Source organism: Somniosus microcephalus, chromosome 1 (genome assembly GCF_052327205.1).
Source record: "Somniosus microcephalus isolate GS21.2 chromosome 1, FLI_Smic_1.0, whole genome shotgun sequence".
In the NCBI taxonomy this organism is placed as follows: domain Eukaryota; kingdom Metazoa; phylum Chordata; class Chondrichthyes; order Squaliformes; family Somniosidae; genus Somniosus; species Somniosus microcephalus.
Genome location: NC_140987.1, coordinates 228,723,987 through 228,736,200, shown reverse-complemented (window position 1 = coordinate 228,736,200; position 12,214 = coordinate 228,723,987).

The following is a 12,214-nucleotide window of genomic DNA, read 5'->3' as shown; positions in this document are numbered from 1 at the left end:
CATCCTAATGCAATCATAGCAAGGAGCACCACAGAAGGAGGCCATTTGGCATTGACACCCCACTTCCTCATAGTCACCCTCTACAGATGTAATCCATCCATTCCTTACACTCATTCCATCACTCTCACTCAAACTCTCCTTTTTCCCTCCTTGCAGGAGAAAAGAGCCCAGAACAACAGAGAGGGGCAGAGAACCAGAGGTGCACTCTCAGAGGAGTCGTCTTTATCCTCCAGCTGGATAGTTGGGAGGGGGGTGCAGTTGATGGACCTGGGGCACATATAGAGATGAATTAGAAGTATTATAATCAGAATGGATAGCATTACCATTATGCACATGATGACATTCACCTCCAGTCTTCGCACAACTAATAGCAGCAGAGGAGGGGGTTCTGGAGATCTTGGGACTTCAAGAGATGCTGGCGGTGTGTAAGATTTGCAAAATTTCTACATTTCCCCAAAGGTTGTTATTAATAAACGGGACCCTGCGTGGACATTTTAAATCAAAGAAAAGGGTACCCAAGATGGCGTCCATGCCTCGTGGCAGAAAGCCTGTGAGATTTTAAAATGGACTCTGCAACGCAGACAGCTTGTGGATCGAAACCCAAGCTGCAGGTTTCTGTGAAGAGAGACTTTGTATTTTGAAACCAGACAGGACTCTGAATTATGCATTAGACCGAATTGGAGACAAATCTAAATTCAGTTTAGGCCTATAGTTAAGGCCATCAAGTAGTCTACATATATAATTGAAAACAGATTAACAGAGCCATCGAGGCTGGACAGGCCCATCAAGGAACTTTCATGACAATACAAGTCAATTATCGGGCCGGTAGATGCGATTACCGGCCATCTAAAAACAGTTAGTATGGATTGCTACCATTATTTAAAATAGCCCGCCAAGATTAGGACAAAGAACTAACCTGATTTGGCGCGCAGATATGGGTTTTTGAAAAGAGTATAATTGAAGGCCCCCGGGTAGCAATCGCTCACTTCTCTTCTCTCTCCGCTCTTCGGCCCCTCACCCTCGTGGCTATCGCTCTTTTCCCTGTCCCGCGCTTACCCCCTGGCCTTTGCCCGTGCCTTTCCCCACTCCATCTGGAATCAGCCCGGCACCGTATCGGGCGAACACGGACAATTCAGGCCAGGCAAGGCAGGACGCGACGAGGGGAGGAGGGAGGACCACCTGAGGAAGACCAACTGAGGAGACAAACTGAGGAGCCTGACTGAGCGTAGGCTTCAAATTATCGGGCCCTCAGCCTCAGCCGACCTGCGAATATCTGCACACCAACTCAAACTGTCGGCTGGCGACAAATAATCATCCCTGCAAGGTAAAGTACCCAAACAGAGACTTTAACTTTGGGGTACTCGAACCTGGACAACGCCCTTGCAGCGCCCAGAGACCATGTGATGACGGCAGGCTCTAGAGAGTACCAAGAGCGAACCCCACCGCTTTTTTGAGTCCAACAAACCATTTTGATTGGTGAGCATGAAGTTCTGACCCCTCATAGCTTAACCTAGTTAGGTATAGGGGGTGGGATAAGGGTAAGGGGATTGTTAAGGTAGTTGTTTTCCCTTGATGTGCCGTGTGTTCCCCATTCCCCGTATAAGTACAGTTATTCTTTTGTATGTTTGCCTGTAGAAGTGTACACTAGTAATTTTCCATAAGATTGTATCAATTTTTCCTCTTCAATAAAATCTTGGTTTTTGTTTACATCCAACCACCTGTCCACTCGAGTCTTCTCTGTACCATCGCCTTGTACCTAAGTCCGGTGTCTAGAACCCAGGGGCGTGGGAGCGATTTGAACTGCTCATAAACAGTCAGAGGCATAACTGACTGGGTGCACGCGCCACCACACAGGCCACCCCCTACAGGTGCGAGACAGAGAGTGGGGGACATCCCAGCAACCTGGTGACAGAATCACACCTCATAAAGCCACATGGCATACATCAGTCCCCCATATGGTGCGGTAAACCACTGTTATCGTTCACAACCGTTCACTATTGTTACACTGTTGTTATCACTGTTTACACTGTTGTTATCACTACACAAGGTTACCTCTTGCCACGCACGCTTTTATACCTAGGCATACCTCAGCTGACTCCGCCCATGGCTCCGCCTGCTTGCCCAGGTATAAAGGTGACCGCTTGGCTAGTATTCTTCCTTGTTGGAACCGATCACCCACGAGGGTGGGCTCTGTTATTTAGCCAATAAAAACCTATAGTTACTATCTTAACTCGTCGCTTTTTATGGAATGAATTGATAGGTATATCAATTTTATTGGCTAAATTTTGAAATGACTGATCAGCCCCAGCAGCCGACTTGGCTGCGAGCCCTCCGACCGCCGTACCTGGATCTAAATCCACAGGCAGCGAATTCAGCCCTCGACTTCGATCACTGGCTGAGCTGCTTTGAATCCTACCTGGTAGCCTCCGGCGTGCCATCGGAAGCCGACAAACTAAGAGTTCTGACCGCCCAGGTGAGCCCTAAAGTATTTGCACTCATCCGGGACCTTACTACACACGAGGAGGCCCTTGACCTGCTAAAAGAGCAGTACCGGAGCCCAGTAAATTCAATGTATGCCAGACATCTCCTAAGATCCCGCTTGCAACAGCCAGGAGAGTCTGTAGATGAATTTTTATGGGCGCTACAAACACTCGGCAGGGGCTGTGACTTTAAAGCTGTATCGGCTGCACAACATGCTGAAGGAAATATCCGTGATGCCTTCGTGAAAGGCCTTCGGTCCGACTACTCACGGCAAAGACTGCTTGAATCAAAGGACCTCGACTTGAAAGCAGCTACAGCCCTCGCTCGCTCCCTGGAAGTGGCCCATCGGGATCTTGAGGCGTACTCCGGGTACAGTGCTGCGCGACCGTGGGACTCGGGCCCGACTCCGGCCGCAATACCCCTCGCACCACCACCCCTGGGACCTGCTACGGCGTCGGTGTCCCGGAATCGATCGGGACCGCCACCCCCGGGACCTGCTGCGGCAGCGGAGCCCCGTGATCGGGCCGCCAGCTGCTATTTCTGTGGCCAGGCGAGACATCAAAGGGCGCGCTGCCCTGCAAGGAACGCGACCTGCTCCAGCTACAGAAAAAAAGGCCACTCCACGAACGCCTGCAGAGGGAAAGCCACAGATGCCAACAGTGCCTCATGTGAGTTGTGGGGGCGGCCATCTTTGATCAAGGCCACAGACGCCAGCAGTGCCTCATGTGAGTTGTGGGGGCGGCCATCTTTGATCAAGGCCACAGACGCCAGCAGTGCCTCATGTGAGTCATGGGGGCGGCCATCTTTGATCAAGGCCACAGACGCCAGCAGTGCCTCATGTGAGTCGTGGGGGCGGCCATCTTCTCCGCCATTTTGTTCGCCGCACTCGGCCGCCATGTTGTCTCCAGACCCGACCACCGCCTCACCTGCCGATGAGAGCAGCACACTCAGCCATACACTGGCCTCCTTCACGCTTGACCAAGCTCTCCCGCATCATCTGTCCAGGTCCATGATGGACATCGAGGTAAACGGCCACGCCACGACCTGCCTATTCAACAGCGGGAGCACGGAGAGTTTTATTCACCCAGACACGGTGCGCTGCTACTCCCTCACTGTCCGGCCAACGCGCCATCGGATCTCGATGGCGTCGAAGTCCCATTCAACAGACGTCAGCGGATACTGTGTGGTGACCCTGTCGGTTAGGGGCACGGAATATAAAAACTTTAAACTTCTCGTCCTGCCCCAGCTCTGTGCTGCTGTCCTACTAGGGCTGGATTTCCAATGCCACCTCCAAAGTGTCACTTTGGCATACGGTGGACCCCTCCCCCCACTCACAGTCTACAACCAGCAGTTTTTAAACCGCCCGCCGCATACCACCTGCGGCCTCTCCACTCTCAAAGTCCCGCCCCCCTCCTTGTTCGCTAACCTCACCCGCGACTGTAAACCCGTCGCTACCAAGAGCAGGCGGTACAGCGCCGGGGACAGAGCTTTAATTAGCTCTGAGGTGCAGCGTCTCCTGAAGGAGGGCATCATCGAGGGGAGCACCAGCCCCTGGCGTGCCCAGGTCGTAGTCATTAAGACCGGCAATAAAAACCACCTGGTCATCGACTACAGCCAAACCATAAACCGGTACACCCAGCTGGACGCATACCCACTTCCCCGCATATCTGACATGGTCAACCAGATTGCACAGTACCGGGTATTCTCCACCATCGACCTTAAGTTGGCCTATCACCAACTCCCTATCCGCCCTGAGGACCGCCAGTATACCGCCTTCGAGGCGAATGGCCGCCTCTACCACTTCCTTAGGGTTCTCTTCAGCGTCACCAACGGGGTTTCGGTCTTCCAAAGGTAGATGGACCGGATGGTTGACCAGAACGCGCTGCAGGCCATGTTTCCTTATCTAGATAACGTCACCATCTGCGGCCACGACCAGCAGGACCACGATGTTAATCTGGAAAAATTCCTCCGTATGGCCCAACGGCTGAATCTCACTTACAATAAGGAGAAACGTATATTTAACACCTCGCGCCTTGCCATCCTCGGCTGCGTAGTAGAGAACGGAGTCATCGGCCCCGACCCCGAAAGAATGCGCCCCCTCATGGAGCTTCCACTTCCCCACTGTCAAAAGGCACTGAAGAGAACCCTGGGGCTCTTCGCTTACTATGCCCAATGGGTGCCCAATTATGCGGACAAAGCCAGACCCCTCATGAAGTCCACCTCCTTCCCCCTGACAGCAGAAGCACGCGCAGCCTTCTCCCTCATAAAAGGAGACATTGCGAAGGCCACAATGCACGCAGTGGATGAGTCCATCCCTTTCCAAGTGGAGAGCGATGCATCCGACTTTGCCCTAGCTGCAACCCTTAACCAGGCGGGGAGACCTGTGGCCTTCTTCTCAAGGACCCTCCAGGGCCCTGAGGTCCGACACTCTTCTGTCGAGAAGGAGGCCCAGGCGATTGTGGAAGCGGTACGACGCTGGAGGCATTACCTGGCAGGCAAATGATTTACCCTCCTCACCGACCAGCGTTCGGTTGCTTTTATGTTTAATAACAAGCTGAGGGGCAAAATCAAGAACGACAAGATCTTGAGGTGGAGAATCGAGCTCTCCACCTACGAGTACGATATCTTGTACCGGCCGGGTAAACTCAACGAGCCCCCAGATGCCCTATCACGAGGTACATGCGCCAACGCGCAAGTTGATAGACTGCGGACCCTCCACAATGACCTCTGCCACCCCGGGGTCACTAGACTTTACCACTTCATTAAGGCCCGCAACCTGCCCTACTCCATCGAGGAGGTCAGGACCATGACCAGGAACTGCCAAGTCTGTGCCGAATGCAAACCGCATTTCTATAGGCCGGACAGAGCAAGCCTGATCAAGGCCACCCGCCCCTTCGAATGCTTGAGCATCGATTTTAAGGGGCCCCTCCCGTCCTCTGACCGTAATGTGTACTTCCTCAACATTATTGACGAATACTCCCGTTTCCCCTTTGCCACCCCCTGCCCAGACATGACCAGTACCACGGTCATCAAATGCCTGAATGACCTCTTCGCCTTGTTTGGGTTCCCGAACTATATACATAGCGACCGGGGCTCATCCTTCATGAGCGAGGAACTTCGCCAGTTCCTGCTCGCGAGAGGTATCGCTGCGAGCAGGACCACCAGCTACAACCCCCGGGGGAACGGTCAGGTGGAAAGAGAGAACGCGACAGTTTGGAAGGCCGTCCTCTTAGCCCTAAAGTCTAAGGGCCTCCCAACCTCTCGCTGGCAGGAAGTCCTCCCGGCAGCGCTGCATTCCATCCGGTCACTGCTTTGTACTGCCATTAATGCCACCCCTCATGAGCAAATGTTCATTTTCCCCAGGAAGTCGACTACGGGAACCTCGCTACCAACATGGCTGACTTCTCCGGGGCCCGTCCTGCTGCGGAAGCACGTGAGGACCCATAAAATGGACCCCCTGGTCGAGAGGGTGAACCTCCTGCAAGCCAACCCCCAGTATGCCTATGTGGAATACCCAGACGGGCGGGAGGACACAGTCTCCTTGCGAGACCTTGCACCCTCGGGCACCCCTGAGACACTACCGTTATCCCCCACCACTCCCCCAAATACAGCTCCTGTAGGCGGCATGCCGGAACCCCAGGGGCCTTCGTCGACCACGCAGACACCAGCATTAACATCGGATACTGCACCACCACCGCCGCTGCTGCGCCGGTCAGAAAGGCTTACGGGGCCTCCTGATAGACTGACATACACGAACTGGTAGTACACTTCACCCCGGCGGACTGAATTTTAAACAAGGGGTGAATGTGGTAAACCACTGTTATCGTTCACAACCGTTCACTATTGTTACACTGTTGTTATCACTGTTTACACTGTTGTTATCACTACACAAGGTTACCTCTTGCCACGCATGCTGTTATACCTAGGCATACCTCAGCTGACTCCGCCCATGGCTCCGCCTGCTTGCCCAGGTATAAAGGTGACCGATTGGCTAGTATTCTTCCTTGTTGGAACCGATCACCCACGAGGGTGGGCTCTGTTATTTAGCCAATAAAAACCTATAGTTACTATCTTAACTCGTCGCTTTTCATGGAATGAATTGATAGGTATATCATATGGTGACTGATGTCAGCAGCCAGTGAAATGCCATCATGTGCATAATGGTAATGTTATCCATTCTGATTATAATACTTCTAATTCATATCATTACTCGCCCACAGGTCCATCAACTGCAACCGCCCCCCCCCCAAATGTCTAGCTGGAGGAGGAAGATGACTCCTGAGAGGGTGCAGCATCAGCAGACCCAAGCGCTCCCAGCACCAGCACCAGCACCAGCTCGGATACGCACACCTTGGTGGGTCCTATGAGAGATAGAGTAGAGTTGTCACCTGGTGTCTCACAATCCACAAGTGAGCAACAGCAGGTGGTGTTGACAGTGATAGCAGTGGAGACTCCTCGCTGGAGGGCACAGGATGCTCCCAGCTCTGCACAGCTGCATGCAGATGTTGAGCCCTGGGGGCCATCGAGCAAGAGAGTGATCTTGGAGGTGGCCCATGAAAGGGATGATGATGAGAGTAGACATGGAAGTGTGGGTTCTCCTCAAAGTGCTCCCACTTCTCCCCTGTTGCCTCCCTATCAGTCAGAGCCCCACATGCTTCCTCGGATCCTGATGCCAAGTCTGCCCTGCACAGTCGCAGGAGGAGCAGATTTTGGCTGGGCCATCACTGCCTCCAAAACCTAGAGGACGTCTGCCAAAAGTGTCTACGCAGTCGCAGCAGGGAAGTGAGCAGCCTGCCTCTACCTCTGCTGAAGCCACAGGGGTTGCACCTCGTAGAAGCACTCGGAAAAGAAAAATGACACAAAAGTAGATGCATCGGGTATGCACATAGGTGTATGAAAAAATGTTAGTGTTAAGTTTCAGTTATTTTGATGACACACATAAATGTTTTTCTTTGCACCACTTTCAGGCCATGTCCATTTTTGCATCAAAACTTGGAAGTGGCTTTGTCAATTGGAGTGAATGGTGAGACATTATTTAAACTCGAGCAATGGGGGTTTGGGTGAGAGGAATGGATTGGTCACTGTAGGGATGCTTTATGGTGTTGTTGGGTGGTGGGGGGTGGGGGAGCAGACTTAGTACAGCAAGTGGCAGGCATGTGGCTGCATTGGAGCAAGTTAAGTAAATCTGGCCATGATGAGGCCATCCCAGGCCTCCCAGGTAGCAATGTGTGCCACTGCTGATGCCATCTGCCCCTTAGCTTCCTCCTCCTCCTCCTTGTCTTCTACCTGCTCATCCGCCGCCTCCTCTGAAGAGGCTGTGTGCTCTGCAACTTGCTCCTCCTGCTGCTCCAATCCTCACTGCTGCATAATATTGTGCAGCATGCAGTAGACAATGATGATTCTGGTGACCCTTGCTCCTTCAGATCTGTCAAGGCATCTGAAGCGCATCTTCAGCATGCCTATTGCTTGCTCTATGACACATCTGGTGAAGATGTGGCTCTGATTGTAATGCTTCTGGGCCTCAATACTTGGCTTTCTCAAGGGTGCCTTGAGCCATGTCTTCAGTGGATAACCCCTGTCTCCAAGCAGCCAGCTAGTATGTCTGTTTGAAGGTGCGAAGAACTGAGGGAGGGTGGACTGGCGCAGAATGAAAGAGTCATGACAGCTGCCAGGGAATCTGGCGCACACATGCATAATCACCTTTTTATGGTTGCAGGTTAGTTCCACATTGAGGGAGTGAAAGGCCTTGCGGTTGACGAACACTCCTGGGTGATGATGGGGTGCCTTCATGGCCACATGTGTGCAGTTGATGATGCCCTGCACCAGTGGGAATTCAGTCAGAGCCGCAAAGTCAAGTGCCCGCTGAGTAACACTGGCTTCATCAGTGGCAAAGTTGATATAATTGACTGACTTGTGAAGTATGGCATCGGTCACCTGGCTGATGCATCTGTGTGTGGCCGACTGCGAGATCCTGCGAATGTCTGCTGCAGATCCCTGGAAGGAGCCTGAGGCGAGGAAGTTGAGGGCGGTGGTGACTTTGACAGTCACTGGTAAGGAGTGTCCATCAGGACCTCTGGGCAGCAGGTCTTGTTCACCAAGCTACAAATGTCTGTGGTGGCCTGGTGCGATATCCTGAGCCTCCTGAAGCACTGCTGCTCAGTCATGAGGAAGCTCATACTCTGCCTGTATACCCTGTGTTGGGGGTATCGCCTACGGTGTGCTGCAGCCCTGTGGTGCCCCCCTCTCTCCTGTGGCACACCAGGTCATTGAGGAGAAGGCTGCTGTTGTAGTTGCTGCTGTTGCTGCTGGTGTGGTTGGTGTTGTTGGTGGTGCTGCTCATCCTGGTCCAATTCTGAGGACTAAGGTAAGACAGTATAAGCGGCACCCATGCTGATGTAGTCGATGGCAGGTAAAGTGGAGATCAGTGGGCCAATACCTCAGCGTTGCGATAGTGAGTAGCAATGTGGTGAGAGTGGCTTCCGAGGTTACAGAAATGACCTGCAAACTGCTGACACCCAAATCTATGGACAAAATGGAGTGACCAAGAACCTTTCCATGAGGCAAGTAATGAAGTGTAATTTGCAGTATTTATGTGGTTTTCCCAGCTGTCAATAAATGAACTTGCCAATGGCCGCTGAGCTTCCGCCTCCCCATCACAGGTGAGGTATCCTGTAAAAGAATAGCCATATTTCAGAAAGATACACCATCCTATGAATTGAATTTTTGACTTTTTTAAAACATGAAAACTGGGTTTAAAAATCTAAAAGCCTCAAAGACAAACAGAATACAGGCTTCTGAGATAAGATGAAGGATTGTTGACACAAAGCTGTAAACAGCATACAAGCTTTTGAAATGGGAATTGGTTGATTGATACTAAAACAATGGCCCTGTTGAAACAGCAGGTTGGAGGTTCCTCTATGTCTGAACATTGGAAGAAACACAATAACAATACCCAGTTTAAAGTGTTAAAAACTGACACTTCAAACAGAAACACAGAACATTAAAAAACCATGGCCTAGAAATTCAGTAAGGCGCTGCAAGCTTTGCGCCCAGTTACCGCCTAAAGAGGGCTTCTGCGCCAGTAGAGGAGGTTGTGCTGATATTGAGCTCGGCGGTAATGGCAGCGGTAGCCGGTAACGCTGCGCCGGCACCGATGACGTCATCGGTGTGCGCAGTGCCCCGTTTCCGCCCCGATGCCGGCCCGATGCCCATATTCAGTTGCCGCCGCCTCCTCCGTGGCGGCCGCTACTAACATCCGGAGACCAGGACCTTACTGCAGCCTTAGTGGGGCGCATAAAGGTGGAGGTGCGGCTGGCCGCTTTTTTGGCGGCCGCCTGCCCGCACCTCCTTCCCCGACCTCCTCCACCACCCCCCCCGCGGCATTGCCGGCTGCTTTCCGCGAGCCCGGCACTTCTCCGTGGTGCCGGGCTCATTTGCCGGCACAATCCAGCGGCGATCTCCCCGTTGCAGGCACCTCCACCTTAAGAGAAGGAGGAGGCCTGCAGTACCGCAGCCTGCCGCACCGCATCGGGTGGCGCAGCGGCACTTAGAGCGCTGAAATTCAGTTTCAGCACCCCAAGCGGGGGCGGGCACACCCTGGAATAGCGGCCGGTTCCGACTTGGGGCGCAAAAAGTGAATATCGGACGGTCGCACATGGCTCCGCGCCCAGCGCTAACTTTTGGCTGTTAGCCAGCTGGCGGGGCCATAGTGAATTTCTAGGCCCATGTGCCTTTGATAAATATCACTTCAAATGGAACAAGCGACACGATGCCCGTGATGTAACCATTGAAGTAGCTAAGATATGCATAGAACACCCTAGTTGAAGTGTTTTTGATTTACATATTGTAAAAGGTACAAACAGAAGACTTTGTAAATATTACATCAATAGATGCAACAAGCAATCACATGGTTTTTGTATTGAACTTGGAATAACTGGGAGACACGATGTCTGCTTATAAACAGCTAAGGTGATTTAAAAACTGAATGGCAGACCTTTGTAAGAATGGCATCAAACAGATACATCAGTCACAACCATTTTTTATGATAAAATTTGAACACCTAAAGGTAGAGACAGGATTCTGCAAGTTAACAGCTGAACTGACAGTGAGATTAGAAAGAAGTCAACAGAAAGAATGACTAGAGATAATTAGCTTACATCAGCAGAAGACTTCAAAGGATATACCACCGCAAAAAGGGTATAAAATATGCAACATTTAGACAGAAAGTCAGAAGTTGCTGGAAGGGGCAAGCGATTCTCAACCTCAGAGGCAGGCTCTGTAAGTTTTTAACTCTTTGAGTCTCAGGTTTCAAAAAGCTGCTTTTATTTGATTTTGGTGGATATCCTGGATTAGAAATAATAAGAAATGTAAAAATGTAACGAAGTTAAGATTTGAGAATAAGGATCTCTGAGAATAAGAAATGTAAGCTAGTTGTTTTTGAACTGTTAAAGTTGCGATTGACTCACCAGCTGTTAACTACATGTTGGTTCTTTAATAAATCTATATATTTTTAGAATTCTCTCACAGAGTATTTCTGTATCAAACTCACAAACTTAATCTCTGTACACACTTTGGTGAGGAGTTGCAGAGTTCTGGGGGAGTATTCCAGACCCTCATAATATCTGGAAGGTTACAGTCTAGTTAAACTTATTAAAAGTGCTATCTGGAGGATGGTAACATATTCAAGTCATTCCTTTCCTTTAGAGAGAGAGAGCCTGGACCTTTAGACCCAATTGAGTGTCTTATAGAATTCGGCAATCTCAAACTTTAGTTGAAGGTGAACATCTGGGGAATACGCCTGATCCAGGGTAGCCCAAAAAGGGCTAGGACTAGTAATTATCCCTTCAACCCGACCTCCGTGAATCCTGTGCTCCTGCAGTTAAAGTCAAAAGCTGGCGTTAAAATCATTCTTAATGGTCTCTCAACAAGCACATAATGATTTCAGTGAGGTCGTCCACCCCTGCCAATCGGGTCCATGTCGCGCCTACAAAGGGATGGCGGTGGGTTCCCGATGCATATTTCTGGGATTTATCCTGTCCACCTTCACCCAAACCCGCACACTCGGCAACAGGAAAATTCTAGCTTTCTTCTCTACTTCCACCCTATCAAACGCTTTCATAATCTTAAAGACTTCTATCAGGCCACCCTCAGTCTTCCCTTCTCTAGAGTGAAGAGCCTCAGCCATACATAGATAGATACATAGGCCAGAATTTTAATTTGGAGGTGGGTAGGGAGTGGGGGAGGAGGGGCTGGAAAGTGGTCGGGAAATCTTGGAGAACGGATTTCCCTCAGGTCCTGCCGAATTTAATGGAAAGGCGTGATTAGCACTTTGATTCTGTTTCCCATCCGTGGCCAGCCAGATGGCGAGGCTGGCTGGCTGGCGGGTACCAAGCTACAGAGAAGAGGTAGGGAGGGATCATAGAGGGGGGTGGGGTTGGAAGGCTGGGGATCGTCGGCGAGATCAGGAGCTCGATCGTTGAAAGGGAGGTCGGGGGCTCAATAGTTGAAGGGGAGGTCGGGGGCTCGACAGTTGAAGGGGAGGTCGGGGGCTCGACAGTAGAAGGGGAGGTCGGGGGCTCGATAGTTGGAGGGGAGGTCGGGGGCTCGACAGTTGAAGGGGAGGTCGGGGGCTCGATAGTTGGAGGGGAGGTCGGGGGCTCGATAGTTGGAGGGGAGGTCGGGGGCTCGAAAGTTGGAGGGGAGGTCGGGGGCTCGATAGTTGGAGGGGAGGTCG